The sequence below is a fragment of the Salvelinus alpinus genome, chromosome 2, assembly GCF_045679555.1.
Source record: "Salvelinus alpinus chromosome 2, SLU_Salpinus.1, whole genome shotgun sequence".
Lineage (NCBI taxonomy): Eukaryota > Metazoa > Chordata > Actinopteri > Salmoniformes > Salmonidae > Salvelinus > Salvelinus alpinus.
Genome location: NC_092087.1, coordinates 115001502 through 115027810, shown reverse-complemented (window position 1 = coordinate 115027810; position 26309 = coordinate 115001502). Strand labels below are relative to the sequence as shown.

General features: G+C 39.2%; 1 protein-coding gene and 1 pseudogene across 1 annotated transcript in view; both read left to right on the top strand.

The window, feature by feature from the left end:
- The window catches only part of LOC139552503 (zinc finger protein 585A-like), a 29978-nt pseudogene extending 3686 nt beyond the window's left edge, over window positions 1–26292 (top strand).
- The window catches only part of LOC139548778 (zinc finger protein ZFP2-like), a 497157-nt gene that overhangs the window by 246849 nt on the left and 223999 nt on the right, over window positions 1–26309 (top strand). The window lies entirely within an intron of this gene.

Sequence of the window (26309 nt, the reverse complement as noted above, 5' to 3'; positions counted from 1 at the left end):
CTCCAAACTGTAAATAAATAATAAAATGTGTCTCCTGGATGTCAGACCCCCAACCCTCCAAACTGTAAATAAATAATAAAATGTGTCTCCTTGGCAACATTAGAACCTCGGTACGTTTACTGTGTACTGGGTCGAGACAAAGGAATGATGTAAACAAATAATCCAAAATATTTTTGATATTTTTTGAACCTGAGTGGTTTCACCTCCTCCCAGTCTATACTGGATACTACAGTTATAACTATACATAGTTATACAGGATACTACAGTTATACAGGATACTACAGTTATAACTATACATAGGTATACAGGATACTACAGTTATACAGGATACTACAGTTATACAGGATACTACAGTTATACAGGATACTACAGTTATACAGGATACTACAGTTATAACTATACATAGTTATACAGGATACTACAGTTATACAGGATACTACAGTTATAACTATACATAGTTATACAGGATACTACAGTTCTACAGGATACTACAGTTATAACTATACATAGTTATACAGGATACTACAGTTATACAGGATACTACAGTTATACAGGATACTACAGTTATAACTATACATAGTTATACAGGATACTACAGTTATACAGGATACTACAGTTATACAGGATACTACAGTTATAACTATACACAGTTATACAGGATACTACAGTTATACAGGATACTACAGTTATAACTATACATAGTTATACAGGATACTACAGTTATACAGGATACTACAGTTATACAGGATACTACAGTTATAACTATACATAGTTATACAGGATACTACAGTTATACAGGATACTACAGTTATACAGGATACTACAGTTATAACTATGCATAGTTATACTGGATACTACAGTTATAACTATACATAGTTATACAGGATACTACAGTTATACAGGATACTACAGTTATAACTATACACAGTTATACAGGATACTACAGTTATACAGGATACTACAGTTATAACTATACATAGTTATACAGGATACTACAGTTATACAGGATACTACAGTTATACAGGATACTACAGTTATACAGGATACTACAGTTATACAGGATACTACAGTTATACAGGATACTACAGTTATAACTATACATAGTTATACTGGATACTACAGTTATAACTATACATAGTTATACAGGATACTACAGTTATACAGGATACTACAGTTATACAGGATACTACAGTTATAACTATACATAGTTATACTGGATACTACAGTTATAACTATACATAGTTATACAAGATACTACAGTTATACAGGATACTACAGTTATACAGGATACTACAGTTAACTATACATAGTTATACAGGATACTACAGTTATACAGGATACTACAGTTATACAGGATACTACAGTTATACAGGATACTACAGTTATACAGGATACTACAGTTATACAGGATACTACAGTTATAACTATACTACAGTTATACAGGATACTACAGTTATACAGGATACTACAGTTATACAGGATACTACAGTTATAACTATACATAGTTATTCCAAAGGTGGGCTACTTACTATCCACTGTTTGCAAGCCACCGTTGCTGATCTATTTCATTTATTTATTTCACCTTTATTTAACCAGGTAGGCAAGTTGAGAACAAGTTCTCATTTACAATTGCGACCTGGCCAAGATAAAGCAAAGCAGTGTGACACAGACAACACAGAGTTACACATGGAGTGTAACAAACATACAATAATCAAACATCAATAATACATTAGAAAAATAAGTCCAAGATAAAGCACAGAGAACTGTTCCTTTATTCAGGACATTTAGAATGATAACGCATTACAGATTATTGTCCTGTTAGGACAGTTTTTTGTATTCAGATCTCTGAAATGCACTCTAACTATGTAACATTTAGTGCCTCCTTATGTTACGCTGGGAAAACAGTTTTCATGGGCACAGAAATCCTAAATAATTTCAGAGTTTGCTTAAAGTACCTAGGTGTCTGGCTAGACTGCAAACTCTCCTTCCAGACTCATATCAAACATCTCCAATCCAAAATCAAATCTAGAGTCGGCTTTCTATTCCGGAACAAAGCCTCCTTCACTCACGCCGCCAAACTTACCCTAGTAAAACTGACTATCCTACCGATCCTCGACTTCGGCGATGTCATCTACAAAATAGCTTCCAATACTCTACTCAGCAAACTGGATGCAGTTTATCACAGTGCCATCCGTTTTGTTACTAAAGCACCTTATACGACCCACCACTGCGACCTGTATGCCCTAGTCGGCTGGCCCTCGCTACATGTTCGTCGTCAGACCCACTGGCTCCAGGTCATCTACAAGGCTATGCTAGGTAAAGTGCCGCCTTATCTCAGTTCACTGGTCACGATGGCTACACCCACCCGTAGCACGCGCTCCAGCAGGTGTATCTCACTGATCATCCCTAAAGCCAAAACCTAATTTGGACGCCTTTCCTTCCAGTTCTCTGCTGCCTGCGACTGGAACGAATTGCAAAAATCTCTGAAGTTGGAGACTTTTATCTCCCTCAACAACTTAAAAAAATCTGCTATCCGAGCAGCTAACCGATCGCTGCAGCTGTACATAGTCCATCTGTAAACTACCTCACCCCCATACTGCTTTTATTTATTTACTTTTCTGCTCTTTTGCACACCAGTATCTCTTCTTGCACATGATCATCTGATGATTTATCACTCCAGTGTTAATCTGCTAAATTGTAATTATTCGATTTATTGCCTACCTCATGCCTTCTGCACACATTGTATATAGATTCTCTTTTTTCTACCATGTTATTGACTTGTTTATTGTTTACTCCATGTGTAACTCTGTGTTGTTGTCTGTTCACACTGCTATGCTTTATCTTGGCCAGGTCGCAGTTGCAAATGAGAACTTGTTCTCAACTAGCCTACCTGGTTAAATAAAGGTGAAATAAAAAATAAAAAAAAATAAAATGGTTCTAACCTAGTCACCTTAACTTTATTGACAACACCCAAATGGATACTGTCATTAATGTGTTTCTTCAATAATTACACATAATTCTTAATACTGTAGCTGTTTAGTTACTAAACTATCATCAGCTGATCCAGGAAATCATTTTCTGAATGCCAGTCACATGACAAACATCACGACATGCAACAACAACCAAAGTGCTTCTTCATTCATTACTCTGGTAAAGACAGTTATGCCGTGCTCCACGTTGGATCCAACATCCCTAACAAATTGATGTTTATAATGTTATTGTCTGCTTGATTTACAGTTGGGTCTCGTTAGTCTGTTTGGAAACAGAGATACTTAGCTCATAATGTGTAGAGAACTGTTCCTTGATGGATAGGCTATTGTACAACACACAGAGCTATTTTCCTATATTTGTTGTTAGGTGAAGTTATGGGTCCTACAGTAGGTCTATGTTATTGTTAGGTGAAGTTATGGCTCCTACAGTAGGTCTATGTTATTGTTAGGTAATGTTATGGGTCCTACAGTAGGTATATGTTATTGTTAGGTAATGTTATGGGTCCTACAGTAGGTATATGTTATTGTTAGGTAATGTTATGGGTCCTACAGTAGGTCTATGTTGTTGTTATGGGTCCTACAGTAGGTCTATGTTGTTGTTAGGTGAAGTTATGGCTCCTACAGTAGGTCTATGTTGTTGTTAGGTGAAGTTATGGCTCCTACAGTAGGTCTATGTTATTGTTAGGTGAAGTTATGAGTCCTACAGTAGGTCTATGTTGTTGTTATGGGTCCTACAGTAGGTCTATGTTATTGTTATGGGTCCTACAGTAGGTCTATGTTGTTGTTAGGTGACGTTATGGGTCCTACAGTAGGTCTATGTTGTTGTTATGGGTCCTACAGTACACTATGTATGTCATGCAACAACAACCAAAGTGCTTCTTCGTTCATTACAGGTATATTTGTTGTTAGGTGAAGTTATGGGACAATTTGGCAAACAGTGTACAAACCCTCATTGTCAGGCTGATGGAAAAGACAAAGAACATTTTACTGGTTGAAGGGTTTTTTAAGTACAAAGCGGTTGATTTGCGATGATCACACAAACATTATATTAAGCAGGACATTCAAACGAGCCTTACAATTATAATCCAAAGTAGTGTGAAATGCACTCATAAGCAACCTGGAAATGGAGGCTACTCCCCTGAGTTTTCACCCATTCACATTCAGAATACTTTGTGAAAAACTAAAATCTTTGCTATAACTATTATCCTCACTAGCGGGAAGGAGTTTCTACAACCAGATATACTACATCTATAACTAGTGGTTTCCTCATTACCAGATATGCTACATCCATAACTAGTGATTTCCTCATTACCAGATATACTACATCCATAACTAGTGGTTTCCTCATTACCAGATATGCTACATCCATAACTATCGGTTTCCTCATTACCAGATATACTACATCCATAACTAGTGGTTTCCTCATTAGCAGGGAGGTGTTTCTACAATTTGATTGTATGTGCTTCGCCCTCGTGCCGCAATTTTATTAAACACAGAAAGGGGCCCATATTGGAGACCAAAAGTCATCTGGCTCAATCATCGATGTTACTACTAATGTGAAAACAATACAAAATATGATTATTGTTGCTCATTTTAAGACAAATGTCAAATCATTACATTCATTACAGACGTCAGTTGTTGTACAACATCATGGCTACGCTGTTGGCATCATCTTTTACAGTGAATTTCCACTGTTGTGGGCCTTGAACCATTTGACTTTGTTGTTCACACAGGAGAGAGACGGGACTATCGTGGATCCTCTGGGAATCCTCAACAACCTCATGATGCTGACGAGGCAGAGAAGAGTCTCTCCACATCAGAACTCCTCCAGAAACACCAGCAGAGACCCACAGGGAAGAAATCTCATTGCTGCTCTGACTGTGGGAAGAGATTCACCTCATCAGGCATTAAAATTCATCAGAGAACACACACAGGAGATAAACCATTTAGCTGTGTTCAATGTGGGAAGAGTTTTGATCAATCTTGCCATCTGATTCAACACCAGAGAATACACACAGGAGAGAAACCATATAGCTGTGATCACTGTAGGAAGAGTTTTACTACATCTGGCCATCTGACTATACACCAGAGAACACACACAGGAGAGAAACTTATAGCTGTGGTCAATGTGGGAAGAGTTTTACTCAGTCAACCAGCCTGATATCACACCAGAGAACACACACAGGAGAGAAACCTTATAGCTGTGATCAATGTGGGAAGAGTTTTTGTCAATCTAGGGATCTGACAGTGCACCAGAGAACACACACAGGAGAGAAACCTTATAGCTGTGATCAATGTGGGAAGAGTTTTGGTGCATCTAGCACTCTGACTATACACCAGAGAACACACACAGGAGAGACACCTTATAGTTGTGGTCAATGTGGGAAGAGTTTTACTACATCTAGCAATCTGACTCTACACCAGAGAACACACACAGGAGAGACACCTTATAGCTGTGGTCAATGTGGGAAGAGTTTTACTACATCTGGCCATCTGACTCTACACCAGAGAATACACACAGGAGAGAAACCGTATAGCTGTGGTCAATGTGGGAAGAGTTTTGGTCGATCTGGCCAGCTGACATTACACCAGAGAATACACACAGGAGAGAAACCTTACAGCTGTGGTCAATGTGGGAAGAGTTTTACTACATCTGGTCATCTGACTATACACCAGAGAATACACACAGGAGAGAAGCCTTATATCTGTGATCAATGTGGGATGAGTTTTACTTCATCTAGCCAGCTGACTTTACACCAGAGAACACACACAGGAGAGAAACCTTATATCTGTGATCAATGTGGGATGAGTTTTACTTCATCTGGCCAGCTGACTTCACACCAGAGAACACACACAGGAGAGAAACCTCTCCGCTGTGATCAATGTGACAAGAGATACTCTGATAAAAGGTGTCTGATCAAACATCAGAAAATACATACATGAATGAGTTGTTTCATGATATCAATGAAATAATGTCACAATGTAGAATGTTTTAACATTGTAGAAGGAGTATTTTAATGATGTCACAATGTAGAATGTTTTAACATTGTAGAAGGAGTATTTTAATGATGTCCTACCTTATCCTTTGCCCTGTTCAATTGATTGCAGCATGATATGGATATTAGCCTCAGGGGAAAATCCAGGCTCTGAATTGAAAGAGTATTATTTAACAAAAAGTGACTAACAAAAAAAGAGCTGTGTTACACTTACTGCGTTGGTGACCCACTTTAATCAAAATGCAGCACTTCAAAATGTAGCCAGCTGTTTTCTACAAGTTGAAAAAGCTGCTTGTTTAAAAAAATACATGTAATATGATAATTGTTGCAGATGTTTGTGTATATACACACATGAAAGCAGTATAATAAATTGTACTAATCAATTTCATTAACAATCTGACATCACTCCAGTATTTCTTGACAACATTCAAATGCTAATTGTCTTTATTCCACTACTGAAGAAGCATGACTCAAATCACCTCATATATTCAAACATTCAGCCTGACAAAATATACATCTTTTATTTATTTAAAAACACTTTTTCAACATTTCAAGATAGCAGTGTGTTCAGTTTGATCATTTCAAAGACAGCTGCATCTTCATTTTTTTCTTTCATTTTCATCATAAAAATTACCTCGGCTGTTAACCTCAACTCCAGAGGTGATCAAGGTGAGGGATCAGCCTGGATTATTTAAAAACACTTTTTCAACATTTCAAGATAGCAGTTAGTTTAGTTTGATGTAAATAAAGATAGCTGAGAAGTGGGACTCTGTCATTGTTTCTGACAAGATCTCTCATTGATCTCGGGTTCAGCCGCCAGGGGGCACCAAACCTCTTTGAAATGTTAATGTGAATAGTTACCACTTCTCAGGAGATGATAGACTTAGCCTTTCAAATGTTTTGTAATGATGGGATGGCTATTGAACAGAACTTTAAAACCTGGTTTTCTTGTATGTACCAGTTCATGAAATCACACATTTGACATTTATGCTCACTGAGTCTGTACATAGTCAAAGCTTTCCTTAAGTTTGGGTCAGTCACAGTGGTCAGGTATTCTGCCACTGTGTACTCTCTGTTTAGGGCCAAATAGCATTCTAGTTTTCTCAGTTTTTTGGTTAATTCTTTCCAATGTGTCAAGTAATTATCTTTTTGTTTTCTCATGATTTGGTTGGGTCTAATTGTGCTGTTGTCCAGGGGCTCTGTGGGGTGTGTTTATGTTTGTGAACAGAGCACAATGACCAGCTTGCTTAGGGGACTCTTCTCCAGGTTCATCTCTCTGTAGGTGATGGCTTTGTTAATGGCCCATACCCTCTTCATCACAAATCAGCCCTGCCATTGTTTGTATTCATACTGTTTTGTAAAGAATGGCTTCTTGTCTGTTAGGTTGTATTCCACTGGGAAAGTGATTACAGTTTTCTCAGTGACTTTGGTGCATTTCTTAGATCAAAAGTGCAATTCTTGATACTACTTGTACAAATTCCAATTAATCTAGTCACTTGTGCACATCATTAAAGCAATTTCTTATTCCTTTGAACAAATTGCAATTGATAATGTACAAGTGTCAGCTTTTTTTCCACATTATCAATTGCTCATGTCATGTTGATCCAACTATAGTAGTTGGTTCTCTGTTGAATAGTCTTACCCCTCAAAACATCTAGGCATTAGTTCCTTGCATAAGCCATTACATGCAAAATTGTTGAACTATTTGTCATAAACTGTCAAGCATAGTTTTACACATTTCTATAAGACCTTTTGTACAAAAACGTGAACTGATGAATCGTGCAGGTGAAATTGACCCTCACTCATGAAGGAATGAAGATTTGATTTACATAGCCTGCAATTGTGAAAATCACTGCATTCAAACCTGTGTAGATCAGTCAATTTTTAACATACAGACTTAAAACTCAGGATTCTGTAACAGCATACTCCATTCAAGATATGTGTTTACTGTGACAACCAGAAGTGCCTTAAGATGGTGTCCTAGATGCTGTTTTGAAGGGTTAAAAGGTCAGAACTTTTCAAAACTTCCTATATGTGATTAGACAACCCTTGTGAACTGTAAATCAGTCATTTCTCCCAACAGATGTCAAAGAAAAGCTCTCACACACACACAGCAGGGATGGAGTGAAAAAGTACGGTGCTTAAAGACACAAAAAGCCTGCAATGGCATTACTATTATCTCCAGGCCGTGCCGAGTTCAACGAGATGCCCCGCAGCTCACTCGGTCATTTTACATACTGAGACAAGGATATCCCTACCGGCCAAACCCTCCCTAACGACGCTATGCCAATTGTGCATCGCCCCACGGACCTCCCGGTTGCGGCCGGCTGCGACAGAGCCTAGGCGCGAACCCAGCCCAGCCTGGGCGCGAACCCAGAGACTCTGGTGGCACAGCTAGCACTGCGATGCAGTGCCCTAGACCACTGCGCCACCCGGGAGACTAAGGTACAGTAGAATAGGATAGAATACAGTATATACATATGAGATGAGTAATACTTAGACTGAGATACAGTAGAATAGAATACAGTATATACATATGAGATGAGTAATACATAGACTAAGATACAGTAGAATAGGATAGAATACAGTATATACATATGTCACGACTTCTGCCAAAGTCGTTGCCTCTCCTTGTTCGGGCGGTGTTCGGCGGTCGACGTCACCGGTCTTCTAGCCATCATCGATCCATTTTTTCATTTTCCATTGGTTTTGTCTTGTCTTCCCACACACCTGTTTTCAATCCCATCCATTACCTCTTGTGTATTTAACCCTCTGTTTCCCCTCATGTCTTTGTCAGAGATTGTTTCTTGTTAGTATTGTTTTTTATGTGTATATGTAGCAGTGTGATGTTGTTCCCCTAGATTACGCACCAAATTGCACACAAGGACCAATTCAAATAGGCCAGGTCAAGAGGGGATGTTAGTAATTTGATAATAATAATAATAATTCAGTGTATTTTTTTTATTTAATTACAGCCGCATAGCTAATGTTTTTATTTGGTGTACAAACACTTTTTCATACCAATATTGTACATACAAGTGATGGTAAAAGTTTTGTATATTTTGGTTTGGCCCATCGCGGGTTATCTGTATTCCCATACCACTTTATCGTTCTCTTTTGCCTGACCCTCGGCTAGCAAGGTATGTTGTCCTTGGCTCCGAAACTGTTTAATATAAAACCGTCATAAGGTTATACAATGTACTGTTTTGCAACCATACGTTTGTTATAGTGTGGACAGTGTAGGAATTTATGTTAACAAGTCTCACAGAGCTCACTGACTGGGGTATCTGTTGTAACTTCTGAGTACTTGGGACAGTGGTTGAGTGAGTGTCCATGTGCTCGCGCAGGTGCCGGAGAGCTGTGACTGCACCAAGGGTAACGTTTGTGTTGTCTCTTCGTGTGCAGGTATGTCTTTTATTTTGTCAGAATTATGTTCTGTATAGTTTTACTTGTATATGCTGTTGTGCAGCGAGTGTGTGCACGCAGCACCTGTTAATTCCTTTTGGCGCTCTTTTGCCTGACCCTCGGCTAGCAAGGTGCCGGAGAGCTGTGACTGCACCAAGGGTAACGTTTGTGTTGTCTCTTCGTGTGCAGGGCAAATAAAAAGATTTCAACGAGCAGATCATCAGTTGTGGCAGCGTCCTAATTGAAAACACACAACGCAGAATGAACCACGCTACAAACTGGTGCCGTGACCCGGATTATGCCAGTCAACTTTCTGCCTTTACCTTCGTGGGAGGAACCTGAGGGTCACGAATCTCTATCGAGTGGTGACGTGATCTCTGAGATGTCTGCAAAGTCCAGCCAAATGGATGGGAGTGACGCCAGGACTGTCCACTGGGTAGCAGGCCTTCCTGAGTCTTCTGGGAGGATACTCCAAGAGGATGGTGAAGTCCCGGCTGATGAAAGTGAGGTGGAACAACCGTATGAAGTCCCCTTAAGTGAAGTGTGCTCAGCAGAAGTGGACCAGAGAGATATCCCCAAAGCCTACAAGAGTTCTGATTGCGAAACTCCATTCAGTGTGGATGATGTTACCTTGGTTGAAGATGCTTCGTCAGTGTGGTCTGTGACAATCTACCAGGATTCTGATCAGTCGTCTGACACTACTAGTGTTGAGTCGGTAACTGAAAGTGTGCTGGCTCCGGAGATGCGGATCTGTAGTACTCTCCATCCTGAGGTTAGACCTCTGAGCAGGGTTAGTGCTGTCTGTGACATTCCTGCTAGGTTTGTGGGTGAGGGTGTTCGGACTAGACTAGGTAGACTTATTAAGCCAGTGGATAGGCTAATCCAAACTATGTCTACACAGGAAATGAAACAGTTCTTGGTTTCTCAGTGACGGTAGGATATTGCCTACCTTTTCTTTTGTAGGAATGTAGGAATCTAAGCATGTCTTAGAATGATTTGTGGGTTTGTCTAATATATTTGACAATTCATGTAACTTTGTGTGTAGTCCATCGGCATAAAATGTATATGGCATTTTTCGTATACGGTTGAATAAGGGATTAGCTACCCCTTATTTTTCCTAATCCTTCGCGGGATAGCTTTTCAGCTGATCGACCATTTGTGGGTCTAGAATTAAGGGACTACACTGGGTTACTCTGTCGCCCTGTGGGTGTGAATTTTATTTTTTCTTTCTTTGCTTTGTTACCTTTGAGGTAATGTGTTTTGTTTTGGGCCTATAATCTAGTGTAAAACAGTGGGGGTGAATGTAGCAGTGTGATGTTGTTCCCCTAGATTACGCACCAAATTGCACACAAGGACCAATTCAAATAGGCCAGGTCAAGAGGGGATGTTAGTAATTTGATAATAATAATAATAATTCAGTGTATTTTTTTTATTTAATTACAGCCGCATAGCTAATGTTTTTATTTGGTGTACAAACACTTTTTCATACCAATATTGTACATACAAGTGATGGTAAAAGTTTTGTATATTTTGGTTTGGCCCATCGCGGGTTATCTGTATTCCCATACCACTTTATCGTTCTCTTTTGCCTGACCCTCGGCTAGCAAGGTATGTTGTCCTTGGCTCCGAAACTGTTTAATATAAAACCGTCATAAGGTTATACAATGTACTGTTTTGCAACCATACGTTTGTTATAGTGTGGACAGTGTAGGAATTTATGTTAACAAGTCTCACAGAGCTCACTGACTGGGGTATCTGTTGTAACTTCTGAGTACTTGGGACAGTGGTTGAGTGAGTGTCCATGTGCTCGCGCAGGTGCCGGAGAGCTGTGACTGCACCAAGGGTAACGTTTGTGTTGTCTCTTCGTGTGCAGGTATGTCTTTTATTTTGTCAGAATTATGTTCTGTATAGTTTTACTTGTATATGCTGTTGTGCAGCGAGTGTGTGCACGCAGCACCTGTTAATTCCTTTTGGCGCTCTTTTGCCTGACCCTCGGCTAGCAAGGTGCCGGAGAGCTGTGACTGCACCAAGGGTAACGTTTGTGTTGTCTCTTCGTGTGCAGGGCAAATAAAAAGATTTCAACGAGCAGATCATCAGTTGTGGCAGCGTCCTAATTGAAAACACACAACGCAGAATGAACCACGCTACAAACTGGTGCCGTGACCCGGATTATGCCAGTCAACTTTCTGCCTTTACCTTCGTGGGAGGAACCTGAGGGTCACGAATCTCTATCGAGTGGTGACGTGATCTCTGAGATGTCTGCAAAGTCCAGCCAAATGGATGGGAGTGACGCCAGGACTGTCCACTGGGTAGCAGGCCTTCCTGAGTCTTCTGGGAGGATACTCCAAGAGGATGGTGAAGTCCCGGCTGATGAAAGTGAGGTGGAACAACCGTATGAAGTCCCCTTAAGTGAAGTGTGCTCAGCAGAAGTGGACCAGAGAGATATCCCCAAAGCCTACAAGAGTTCTGATTGCGAAACTCCATTCAGTGTGGATGATGTTACCTTGGTTGAAGATGCTTCGTCAGTGTGGTCTGTGACAATCTACCAGGATTCTGATCAGTCGTCTGACACTACTAGTGTTGAGTCGGTAACTGAAAGTGTGCTGGCTCCGGAGATGCGGATCTGTAGTACTCTCCATCCTGAGGTTAGACCTCTGAGCAGGGTTAGTGCTGTCTGTGACATTCCTGCTAGGTTTGTGGGTGAGGGTGTTCGGACTAGACTAGGTAGACTTATTAAGCCAGTGGATAGGCTAATCCAAACTATGTCTACACAGGAAATGAAACAGTTCTTGGTTTCTCAGTGACGGTAGGATATTGCCTACCTTTTCTTTTGTAGGAATGTAGGAATCTAAGCATGTCTTAGAATGATTTGTGGGTTTGTCTAATATATTTGACAATTCATGTAACTTTGTGTGTAGTCCATCGGCATAAAATGTATATGGCATTTTTCGTATACGGTTGAATAAGGGATTAGCTACCCCTTATTTTTCCTAATCCTTCGCGGGATAGCTTTTCAGCTGATCGACCATTTGTGGGTCTAGAATTAAGGGACTACACTGGGTTACTCTGTCGCCCTGTGGGTGTGAATTTTATTTTTTCTTTCTTTGCTTTGTTACCTTTGAGGTAATGTGTTTTGTTTTGGGCCTATAATCTAGTGTAAAACAGTGGGGGTGAATGTAGCAGTGTGATGTTGTTCCCCTAGATTACGCACCAAATTGCACACAAGGACCAATTCAAATAGGCCAGGTCAAGAGGGGATGTTAGTAATTTGATAATAATAATAATAATTCAGTGTATTTTTTTTATTTAATTACAGCCGCATAGCTAATGTTTTTATTTGGTGTACAAACACTTTTTCATACCAATATTGTACATACAAGTGATGGTAAAAGTTTTGTATATTTTGGTTTGGCCCATCGCGGGTTATCTGTATTCCCATACCACTTTATCGTTCTCTTTTGCCTGACCCTCGGCTAGCAAGGTATGTTGTCCTTGGCTCCGAAACTGTTTAATATAAAACCGTCATAAGGTTATACAATGTACTGTTTTGCAACCATACGTTTGTTATAGTGTGGACAGTGTAGGAATTTATGTTAACAAGTCTCACAGAGCTCACTGACTGGGGTATCTGTTGTAACTTCTGAGTACTTGGGACAGTGGTTGAGTGAGTGTCCATGTGCTCGCGCAGGTGCCGGAGAGCTGTGACTGCACCAAGGGTAACGTTTGTGTTGTCTCTTCGTGTGCAGGTATGTCTTTTATTTTGTCAGAATTATGTTCTGTATAGTTTTACTTGTATATGCTGTTGTGCAGCGAGTGTGTGCACGCAGCACCTGTTAATTCCTTTTGGCGCTCTTTTGCCTGACCCTCGGCTAGCAAGGTGCCGGAGAGCTGTGACTGCACCAAGGGTAACGTTTGTGTTGTCTCTTCGTGTGCAGGGCAAATAAAAAGATTTCAACGAGCAGATCATCAGTTGTGGCAGCGTCCTAATTGAAAACACACAACGCAGAATGAACCACGCTACATATAGGTGCGCGACGGGTCTTCGTACCCATATTTGTTTGTTCGTTTCTTATTTAGTGTTATGGAGCATGTATTTGGACTTTCATTAAAAGACTCCATTTTACACTCCGTTTGACTCTCCTGCGCCTGACTTCCCTGCCACCTATACACACGACTCTGACAACATATGAGATGAGTAATGCATAGACTAAGATACAGTAGAATAGGATAGAATACAGTATATACATATGAGATGAGTAATACATAGACTAAGATACAGTAGAATAGGATACAGTATATACATATGAGATGAGTAATACATAGACTAAGACACAGTAGAATAGGATAGAATACAGTATATACATATGAGATGAGTAATACATAGACTAAGATACAGTAGAATAGGATATAATACAGTATATACATATGGAATGAGTAATACATAGACTAAGATACAGTAGAATAGGATAGAATACAGTATATACATATGAGATGAGTAATGCCAGATATGTAAACATGCAGGAGATCCACGAAGGAAAGACAGTGATGGTGCTCAGTGATGTTGTTGTAAATGGTGGGGGAACAACCAATTTCGGCATTTTTTAAATAATTTTACCCCCGTCTCCAGTGCTGTTGGCTGGTCGTCATTGACCTTGCGTAGGCTTAAACACTGGTATACACTGATATTTAAGGCCATATTGGGTAAAATGCCATTTTATCTCTGTTCTTTTTTCGTCAGGTCGGTAAGTAAATATCAATTACGGTCCCTTTCTCATTTGCTTCTAAACAAAAATTAGATCAGGTCGAAATTCTTACTCAGCTCCGTGGTCCTGGAATTCTCTCCTGAACATTTAACAATTTGATGATCTGGTTTCGTTGGTGGAGCTTAAACACTTGATCGTTGTATAGAAGAGTGTAATTGTTTTTAGGACAGCTGTTTTTAGTCAAGACTTTCGTTTTTTTAACGTAACATTTTATTGTTGTACTGTGTGTGTGTGTTTATAGCTTTGTTTAATGTTGTGCACGTAAGTTGTTTTGTCTGAAATGTTGTTCCCCCTGCTGCTATTGGACGAGGTCTCTTTTGGAAATGAGAAAAACCTGTATAAATAAAGGTAAAATAAAAATTACAAATATTGTCTCATCGCTGCAACTCCCCAAAGGGCTCAGGAGGCGAAGGTCGAGTCATGCGTCCTCTGAAACATGACCAGCCAAACTGCGCTTCTTAACAGCTTAACCCGGAAGATGCACCAATATGTCGGAGGAAACACTGTTCACCTGACGACCGAGGTCAGCCTGCAGGCGCCACAAGGATTCGCTAGAGTAGTAAAAATTCCTGTCTTTGTATGTCTCAATATAATGGTATTATTTAATTAAATCCATTTACAATAATCTTTGTCTGAAAATAAAATATGATCCTCAACTGCGTTTCCCCTCCAGTCAGCCGACGGCGATGTGCGTCTTTCAGGCGATGCTGCCAGCGTGACGTATAATCTAGTGGACGGTTCTTCATAAACAGCTCGTCAACCACCTCGGTAGCTTGTTAGCCAACACAGCCGAAAGATTCAAGCTATTTATACGCTTTCGGTGTATATTACCTACTGTGTTTTCGACACACTTAGGTCGTATCTACTTGTTAACCTATTTAATATTACGTTATTTTGTATTAGTCAGCTATAGTAGCTGGCTGGTTAAATTAGCACTAGCCTAGTCGCTAATGATAGCTAGCTAGCTAACATCCCCGACCATGAGCTCCCTAAACTTCTCCCCTCTTGTTAAAGAAGAGGCAGTCTGCTGGACGGAGAAAGAAGCTCTGGGGCTGAACATTGTCGTGAAAGAGGAGAAGGAAGAAGAGGATGTCACAGTAAAACAAGAAGTAGAGGGTGAGGCTGTTACGGTGAAAGAAGAAGAGATAGACGTTTCAGTGAAAGAAGAGGAAGACGCGTTCAGAGTGAAAGAGGAGGAGGATGTTACAGTAAAAGAAGAGGATGCAGTTTATGGAGTGAAGAAGGAAGGGGAGATTACTGTCACATTGGAAGATGAAGAGGAGATAGGAGATCTGATTAACACCAGTAAGTACCGCCTTAAATTCGTTTTTTACTTTCGATATTCGGAGTTGGCTCGTCAATACCTCTTCAACGGAGGGCCCAGGATGATGACTGATATGTACAAGCTACCCCTTGTTTTCTCCGTTCCGTTTCCAAAAAGTGACTTAACATATATATTTGAGAAGGGTCTATCTGCTGACCGCAGACTGGGGGGCACTGCATGTAGTGATTTTCATGTAGTGATGTTTTACTACATGTAACAAAGATTATGGATATACTGACAAGATGTCTCGCCGCCCTAACAAGGCGAGTCGTTGTCCACAAAGCTTCACTGCGGGTTGTCTAGCTCCCGCCTATCCTGTCTTTGGATTGGTGGATTCATCTTATTATTGTAATCTATTGTTTATGTTCTATGAGGGTTGTTGTCGTCAACCGCCTGTATTCAATGGAGAGAGATGCTAAGCTACTAGCATGAATATGTACCGCCTGTATTCAATGGAGAGAGATGCTAAGCTACTAGCATGAATATGAACCGCCTGTATTCAATGGAGAGAGATGCTAAGCTATTAGCATGAATATGCATAGCGATCTGGAGACAACTCCTATAGTGTTTTTATCAAAGTTGTCGGTATGTCACTTGTCCACATAACAACGTAAGCATTACGAAAATTCTGTTAGATCAAGTAAACCTCACGTAGCAAATAAGCCATTCATTTTGTTGTTGACCAAATTCGACACTTTCCACATTGGGTTGATAATTGTTTCCACTTGGATACAACCTACTGTAGCCTACTGGCATGACCTAGAGAGATACAACCTACTGTAGCCTACTGGCATGACCTAGAGAGATACAACCTACTGTAGCCTACTGGCATGACCTAGAGAGATGCAACCTACTGTAACCTACTGGCATGACCTAGAGAGATACAACCTACTGTAGCCTACTGGCATGACCTAGAGAGATACAACTTACTGTAGCCTACTGGCATGACCTAGAGAGTTACTACCTACTGTAACCTACTGGCATGACCTAGAGAGATACAACCTACTGTAACCTACTGGCATGACCTAGAGAGATACAACCTACTGTAGCCTACTGGTATGACCTAGAGAGTTACAACCTACTGTAGCCTACTGGCATGACCTAGAGAGATACAACATACTGTAGCCTACTGGCATGACCTAGAGAGATACAACCTACTGTAACCTACTGGCATGACCTAGAGAGATACAACCTACTGTAGCCTACTGGTATGACCTAGAGAGTTACAACCTACTGTAGCCTACTGGCATGACCTAGAGAGATACAACATACTGTAGCCTAATGGCATGACCTAGAGAGATACAACCTACTGTAGCCTACTGGTATGACCTAGAGAGTTACAACCTACTGTAGCCTACTGGCATGACCTAGAGAGATACAACATACTGTAGCCTACTGGCATGACCTAGAGAGATACAACCTACTGTAACCTACTGGCATGACCTAGAGAGATGCAACCTACTGTAGCCTACTGGCATGACCTAGAGAGATACAACCTACTGTAGTCTACTGGCATGACCTAGAGAGATACAACCTACTGTAGCCTACTGGCATGACCAATAGAGATGCAACCTACTGTAGCCTACTGGCATGACCTAGAGAGATACAACCTACTGTAGTCTACTGGCATGACCTAGAGAGTTACAACCTACTGTAGCCTACTGGCTTGACCTAGAGAGATACAACCTACTGTAACCTACTGGCATGACCTAGAGAGATACAACCTACTGTAACCTACTGGCATGACCTAGAGAGATACAACCTACTGTAACCTACTGGCATGACCTAGAGAGTTACAACCTACTGTAACCTACTGGCATGACCTAGAGCGTTACAACCTACTGTAAGCTACTGGCATGACCTAGAGAGATACAACCTACTGTAACCTACTGGCATGACCCAGAGAGTTACAACCTACTGTAGCCTACTGGCTTGACCTAGAGTTACAACCTACTGTAACCTACTGACCTAGAAAGCTAAAGTTATAAAATTCCTGGAATTTAAATGAATTTTTCCAGTAATAATGATAATTTGTGTCTTCCTATCCACATGTGGGATCCCTCTCCTTTGTCGTCCTCTCTACACCAATAACAGACAACTACTGTGGGACTCCCAATCACGGCCGGATGTGATACAGCCTGGATTGGAACCAGGGACTGTAGTGACACCTCTTGCACTGAGATGCAGTGGCTTAGACCGCTGCGTCCGTGTGTGTGTTAACTATTAGAATGCTGTACTAGAATGCTTAAAAGGCCTCTAAAATTTTAAATACCGGTTATCGGTATCGTTTTTTGGGGCATGGAAAATATTAGATATCGGTATTGGCCAAAAATGTAATATCGGTGCATCCCTTTATTCTAAAATGTTTCACAATACCCCATAATGACATCACAATACCCCATAATGCCAAAGCAAAAACAGGTTTAGGTTTTTTGCAATGTATTGAAACTATTCCCCAGGATAACTAGTCTCAGAGTAATGTAAGATCCCAGGATAACTAGTCTCAGAGTAATGTAAGATCCCAGGATAACTAGTCTCAGAGTAATGTACGATCCCAGGATAACTAGTCTCAGAGTAATGTAAGATCCCAGGATAACTAGTCTCAGAGTAATGTAAGATCCCAGGATAACTAGTCTCAGAGTAATGTAAGATCCCAGGATAACTAGTCTCAGAGTAATGTAAGATCCCAGGATAACTAGTCTCAGAGTAATGTAAGATCCCAGGATAACTAGTCTCAGAGTAATGTAAGATCCCAGGATAACTAGTCTCAGAGTAATGTAAGATCCCAGGATAACTAGTCTCAGAGTAATGTAAGATGCTTGGAAAAAGAAGCTGAAAAGAATAACAGAACGGCACCATTAGAACTAAAATGTGTCTCCTGGATGTCAGACCCCCAACCCTCCAAACTGTAAATAAATAATAAAATGTGTCTCCTGGATGTCAGACCCCCAACCCTCCAAACTGTAAATAAATAATAAAATGTGTCCCTGGATGTCAGACCCCCAACCCTCCAAACTGTAAATAAATAATAAAATGTGTCTCCTTGGCAACATTAGAACCTCGGTACGTTTACTGTGTACTGGGTCGAGACAAAGGAATGATGTAAACAAATAATCCAAAATATTTTTGATATTTTTTGAACCTGAGTGGTTTCACCTCCTCCCAGTCTATACTGGATACTACAGTTATAACTATACATAGTTATACAGGATACTACAGTTATACAGGATACTACAGTTATAACTATACATAGGTATACAGGATACTACAGTTATACAGGATACTACAGTTATACAGGATACTACAGTTATACAGGATACTACAGTTATACAGGATACTACAGTTATAACTATACATAGTTATACAGGATACTACAGTTATACAGGATACTACAGTTATAACTATACATAGTTATACAGGATACTACAGTTCTACAGGATACTACAGTTATAACTATACATGGTTATACAGGATACTACAGTTATACAGGATACTACAGTTATACAGGATACTACAGTTATAACTATACATAGTTATACAGGATACTACAGTTATACAGGATACTACAGTTATACAGGATACTACAGTTATACAGGATACTACAGTTATAACTATACATAGTTATACAGGATACTACAGTTATACAGGATTTCTACAGTTATACAGGATACTACAGTTATAACTCTACATAGTTATACAGGATACTACAGTAATACAGGATACTACAGTTATAGAGGATACTACAGTTATAGAGGATACTACAGTTATACAGGATACTACAGTTATACAGGATACTACAGTTATACAGGATACTACAGTTATAATTATACACAGTTATACAGGATACTACAGTTATAATTATACATAGTTATACAGGATACTACAGTTATACAGGATACTACAGTTATACAGGATACTACAGTTATAACTATACACAGTTATACAGGATACTATAGTTATACTGGATACTACAGCTATACAGGATACTACAGTTATACAGGATACTACAGTTTTAACTATACATAGTTATACAGGATACTACAGTTATACAGGATACTACAGTTATACAGGATACTACAGTTATAACTATACATAGTTATACAGAATACTAGAGTTATACAGGATACTACAGTTATAACTATACATAGTTATACAGGATACTACAGTTATACAGGATACTACAGTTATACAGGATACTACAGTTATACAGGATACTACAGTTATACAGGATACTACAGTTATAACTATACACAGTTATACAGGATACTACAGTTATACAGGATACTACAGTTATAACTATACATAGTTATACAGGATACTACAGTTATACAGGATACTACAGTTAAACAGGATACTACAGTTATAACTATACATAGTTATACAGGATACTACAGTTATACAGGATACTACAGTTATACAGGATACTACAGTTATAACTATGCATAGTTATACTGGATACTACAGTTATAACTATACATAGTTATACAGGATACTACAGTTATACAGGATACTACAGTTATAACTATACACAGTTATACAGGATACTACAGTTATACAGGATACTACAGTTATAACTATACATAGTTATACAGGATACTACAGTTATACAGGATACTACAGTTATACAGGATACTACAGTTATAGAGGATACTACAGTTATACAGGATACTACAGTTATAACTATACATAGTTATACTGGATACTACAGTTATAACTATACATAGTTATACAGGATACTACAGTTATACAGGATACTACAGTTATACAGGATACTACAGTTATAACTATACATAGTTATACTGGATACTACAGTTATAACTATACATAGTTATACAAGATACTACAGTTATACAGGATACTACAGTTATACAGGATACTACAGTTAACTATACATAGTTATACAGGATACTACAGTTATACAGGATACTACAGTTATACAGGATACTACAGTTATACAGGATACTACAGTTATACAGGATACTACAGTTATACAGGATACTACAGTTATAACTATACTACAGTTATACAGGATACTACAGTTATACAGGATACTACAGTTATAACTATACATAGTTATTCCAAAGGTGGGCTACTTACTATCCACTGTTTGCAAGCCACCGTTGCTGATCTATTTAATTTATTTATTTCACCTTTATTTAACCAGGTAGGCAAGTTGAGAACAAGTTCTCATTTACAACTGCGACCTGGCCAAGATAAAGCAAAGCAGTTCGACACATACAACACACAGAGTTACACATGGAGTGTAACAAACATACAGTCAATAATACAGTAGAAAAATAAGTCTATATACAATGTGAGCAAATGAGGTAAATGCAAAAAAAGGCCATGGTGGCAAAGTAAAACACTGGAATGGTAGATTTGCAGTGGAAGAATGTGCAAAGTAGAAATACTGGGGTGCAAAGGAGCAAAATAAATAAATAAATACAGTAGGGGAAGAGGTAGTTGTTTGGGCTAAATTAAAGATGGGCTATGTACAGGTGCAGTAATCTGTGAGCTCCTCTGACAGCTGGTGCTTAAAGCTAGTGAGGGAGATAAGTGTTTCCAGTTTCAGAGATTTTTGTAGTTCGTTCCAGTCATTGGCAGCAGAGAAGTATGCTCCAGGAAGTATATCTCACTGGTCATCCCCAAAGCCAACACCTACTTTGGCCGCCTTTCCTTCCAGTTCTCTGCTGCCAATGACTGGAACGAATCGCAAAAATCGCTGAAGTTGGAGACTTATATCTCCCTCACTAACTTTAAGAATCAACTATCTGAGCAGCTTACCGATCGCTGCAGCTGTACACAGCCCATCTGTAAGTAGCCCATCCAATGCTTACCTCATCCCCATGTTTTTATTTACTTTTTTTGCTCACACCAGTATTTATATATTATATATGTTATATATGTTACAGTGACATATATTCTACTTGCACATCATCATCTGCACATCTATCACTCCAGTGTTAATTTGCTAAATTGTAATTACTTTGCTACTACGCCCTATTTATTGCCTTATTGCCTTTATTGCCTCTGTACTCCATTTGCACACACTGTATATAGATTTTTCTATTGTGTTATTGTACTTTTGTTTATCCCAACGCTGTTGTTTTTGTGGCACTGCTGTGCTTTATCATGGCCAGGTTGCATTTGTAAATGAGAGCTTGTTCTCAACTGGTTAAATAAAGGTGAAGAAAAAAATTTATGAATTGTTCATGACGTCCTCCAGTGATTTTAAACTTTTCCTGTTGAAAAGTGATATATAAATACAGTAAAGTATAAACACACTAAAGGGAAACAAATAAATGTTTTGAGCAAAATAGTGTTTTTTTTAGACAACTGCAAACTAGAAGGAGTGAGTGATGTCATAGTAAGGCCTTCAAGGAGTTGGCTTGATGGGAAGTTGTGATGTCATCCAATAGGAGACTGATCTTCATGTGAATATTCATTATTCTTTTTAAAATCCTTCCTGTTCTGTCAAGTTGGTTGTTGATCATTGCTAGAAAGCCATTTTCAAGTCTTTCCATAGATTTTAAAGACGATTTAAGTCCAAACTGTAACTAGGCCACTCAGGAACATTCAATGTCATCTTGGTAAGCTCCTCCAGTGTAGATTTGGCCTTGTGGTTTAGGTTATTGTCCTGTTAGTACAGTTTTTTGTATTCAGATCTCTGAAATGCACTCTACCTACGTAACATTTAGTTTCCTTATATTACGTTGGGAAAACAGTTTTCATAGGCACAGAAATTCTAAATCATTTCAGAGTTTGCAAAATCCAATGGTTCTAACCTAGTCACCTTAACTTTATTGACAACACCCAAATGGATACTGTCATTAATGTGGTTCTTCAATAATTACACATCATTCTTAATACTGAAGCTGTTTAGTTAGTCACATGTTCAACTATCATCAGCTGATCCAGGAAATCATTTTCTGAATGACAGTCACATGACAAACATCACGACATGCAACAACAACCAAAGTGCTTCTTCATTCATTACTCTGGTAAAGACAGTTATGCCGTGCTCCATGTTGGATCCAACATCCCTAACAAATTGATGTTTATAATGTTATTGTCTGATTGATTTACAGTAGGGTCTCGTTAGTCTGTTTACACACAGAGATATTTAATGTGTAAAACACACTCTATAATGTGTAGAGAACTGTTCCTTGATGGAAATGAAATGTCATGACAAAGACATTTTAGTTTCCATGTTTCACCTGAAATATTAAATTATTTATAGTCTTAGGTCTATGTTGTTGTTAGGTGAAGTTATGGGTCCTACAGTAGGTCTATGTTATTGTTAGGTGAAGTTATGGGTCCTACAGTAGGTCTATGTTATTGTTAGGTGAAGTTATGGGTCCTACAGTAGGTCTATGTTATTGTTAGGTGAAGTTATGGGTCCTACAGTAGGTCTATGTTGTTGTTTGGTGAAGTTATGGGTCCTACAGTAGGTCTATGTTGTTGTTAGGTGAAGTTTTGGGTCCTACGGTAGGTCTATGTTATTGTTAGGTGAAGTTATGGGTCCTACAGTAGGTCTATGTTATTGTTAGGTGAAGTTATGGGTCCTACAGTAGGTCTATGTTATTGTTAGGTGAAGTTATGGGTCCTACAGTAGATCTATGTTATTGTTAGGTGGGAGTTATGTGCCAATTTGTTAAACACTTAGTGTACAAACCCTTATTGTCAGGCTGATGGCAAAGCTAGCCAAAGATAATTTTACTGGTTGAAGTATTTTTTAACTATAAAGCAGTTGATTTTCGACAATAACACAAACATTTTAAGCAGGTGATTCAAGCGAGCCTTACAATTATAATCCAATATTAGTGTGAAATGCACTCATATTCAACCTGTAAATGGAGGCTATTTTTGCTGTCAGCCTATGAGAACTCCCCTGAGTTTTCCCCCACGGTGGTGAATTAGTGAATAGACACAGAGCTTAATGTGAGTTTCCTTGAGTAGCACTCCTGATCTTGCGCTGTAATGTTCAGAATACATTGTGAAAATCTAAAATCTTCGCTCACCATTTTTGCTCCAGGCAGATATACTACATCCATAACTAGTGGTTTCCTCATTACCAGATATACTACATCCATAACTAGTGGTTTCCTCATTAGCAGATATACTACATCCATAACTAGTGGTTTCCTCATTAGCAGATATACTACATCCATAACTAGTGGTTTCCTCATTACCAGATATACTACATCCATAACTAGTGGTTTCCTCATTACCAGATATACTACATCCATAACTAGTGGTTTCCTCATTACCAGATATACTACATCCATAACTAGTGGTTTCCTCATTACCAGATATACTACATCCATAACTAGTGGTTTCCTCATTACCAGATATACTACATCCATAACTAGTGGTTTCCTCATTACCAGATATACTACATACATAACTAGCGGTTTCCTCATTAGCATGGAGGAGTTTCTGCAACCAAATTGTGTGCATCTTGCCCTCGTGCCGCAATTTTAGCAAACACAGAAAGGGGCCTATATTGGAGACCAAAAGTCATCTGGCACACTGCTTAGGATTTCAACAACTTGAAAAACTGTTTGTAGCCTGCAATCATCGATGTTACTACTAAATGTGAAAACAAGACTAAATCTGACTATTGTTGCTGTCTTGAATTTTCAAATTGAACAGACGTCAATTGTTGTACAACTTCATGGGTACGCTCTGGGCATAACCTTTTACCTCAAATTAACAGTGGATTTCTGCTGTTGTGGGCCTTTAACCATCTATCTGACCTTGTTGTTCACACAGGAGAGAGGCGTGACTATCGTGGATCCTCTGGGGAGCCTCAACAACATCATGATGCTGATGAGGCAGAGAAGAGTCTCTCCAGATCAGAACTCCTCAAGAAACACCAGCAGAGACCCACAGGGAAGAAATCTCACTGCTGCTCTGACTGTGGGAAAAGATTCAACTACTCATCACACCTTAAAATACATCAAAGAATTCACACTGGAGAGAAACCTTATAGCTGTGACAAATGTGGGAAGAGTTTTACTACATCTAGCAATCTAACTGAACACCAGAGAATTCACACAGGAGAGAAACCTTACGGCTGTGATCAATGTGGGAAGAGATTTATTCTGCTACAAACCCTGAAATCGCACCAGAGAATACACACTGGAGAGAAACCTTTTGGCTGTTATCAATGTGGGAAGAGTTTTACTACATCTAGCAATCTAACTATACACCAGAGAATTCACACAGGAGGGAAACCTTATAGCTGTGATCAATGTGGGAAGAGTTTTACTATATCTAGCAATCTAACTGAACACCAGAGAACACACACAGGAGAGAAACCTTATGGCTGTGATCAATGTGGGAAGAGTTTTACTACATCTAGCAATCTAACTATACACCAGAGAATTCACACAGGAGGGAAACCTTATAGCTGTGATCAATGTGGGAAGAGTTTTACTATATCTAGCTCTCTGACTATACACCAGAGAACACACACAGGAGAGAAACCTTATAGCTGTGATCAATGTGGGAAGAGATTTATTCTGCTGCAGACCCTGAAATCACACCAAAGAATACACACTGGAGAGAAACCTTTTGGCTGTTATCAATGTGGTACGAGTTTTTCTCACTTAAGCAGCCTGATAGGACACCAGCGGGGACACACAGGAGAGAAATCTTATGGCTGTGATCAATGTGGGAAGAGTTTTACTACATCTAGCAATCTGACTAGACACCAGCAAGTACACACAGGAGTGAAACCTCATAGCTGTGATCAATGTGGGAAGAGTTTTATTAGATCTAGCCAGCTGACAGTACACCAGAGAACACACACAGGAGTGAAACCTAGTATCTGTGATTGATGTGGGAAGAGATACTCTGATAAAATATCTCTGATTAAACATCAGAAAATACATACATGAAGGAGTTGTTTCATAATATCAATGAAATTATGTCACAATGTAGAATGTTTTAACATTGTAGTAGGAGTATTTTAATGATTTTTGATCTATTTGAATGAATGTCAGAATGTAGAACCATAAACGTTTGTCCCCTGTTCAGTTGATATTATCTATCTATATTATCTATCTATTGATTTTAGCCTCAGCGGAAAAACCCAGGCCCTGAATTGAAAGAGTACTATTTATTAAACAAAAAGTGACAAAAAAAATTGTGTTACACTTAACACATTGGTGACCCACTTGAATCAAAATGCAACACTTCAACATGTTTAGGTTTTCAATATATCCCAAACTGTTTCTGCATATTGGTTATTGATTTGGGCACGTTAAAACTGTGTTTTGACATTGCGCTATTCCCATTTAGCCAAATGTCATTGAAAAGACGTTGAAAATACGACTATTAAGCCCAACGTCAAATATATGTTCGGTTGCAGTTGTAGTTTTCGGGTTGTTTTTTCAATGACTTGAAAACAACTTAATTTCAACATACTTGCAGCCTAAACACATGGACGCAGTATAATAAATTGTATTAACAATCTTACATCTTACATTTCACACGTATAGCTCGGTAGCACGTCCAGGACGCACTGATTGGTGTCACCTCGTTAGTCAGTATGTGTTACACCTGTGCTGGCTTGTCCATCTCGTTAATGGGAAGGTGTTTCACCTGAGCTGGTCCAGGTTCTATTTAAAAGTGTCTGGCCCAGTGCTCCAGTTGTCTTGATAGATGTGGAGAGTCAACACCTTTAGTTGTTCCACTTTCTGTCTTTAAGTTTGTTGTGGGTTTTTCTTTTGTTTGCCTCTTCTTGGGCAAATTTAGTGGGTCTCATGGTGGGTGTCTTTTATGTCCCAGTTCTAACGAGATGGACAAGCCAGCACAGGTGTAA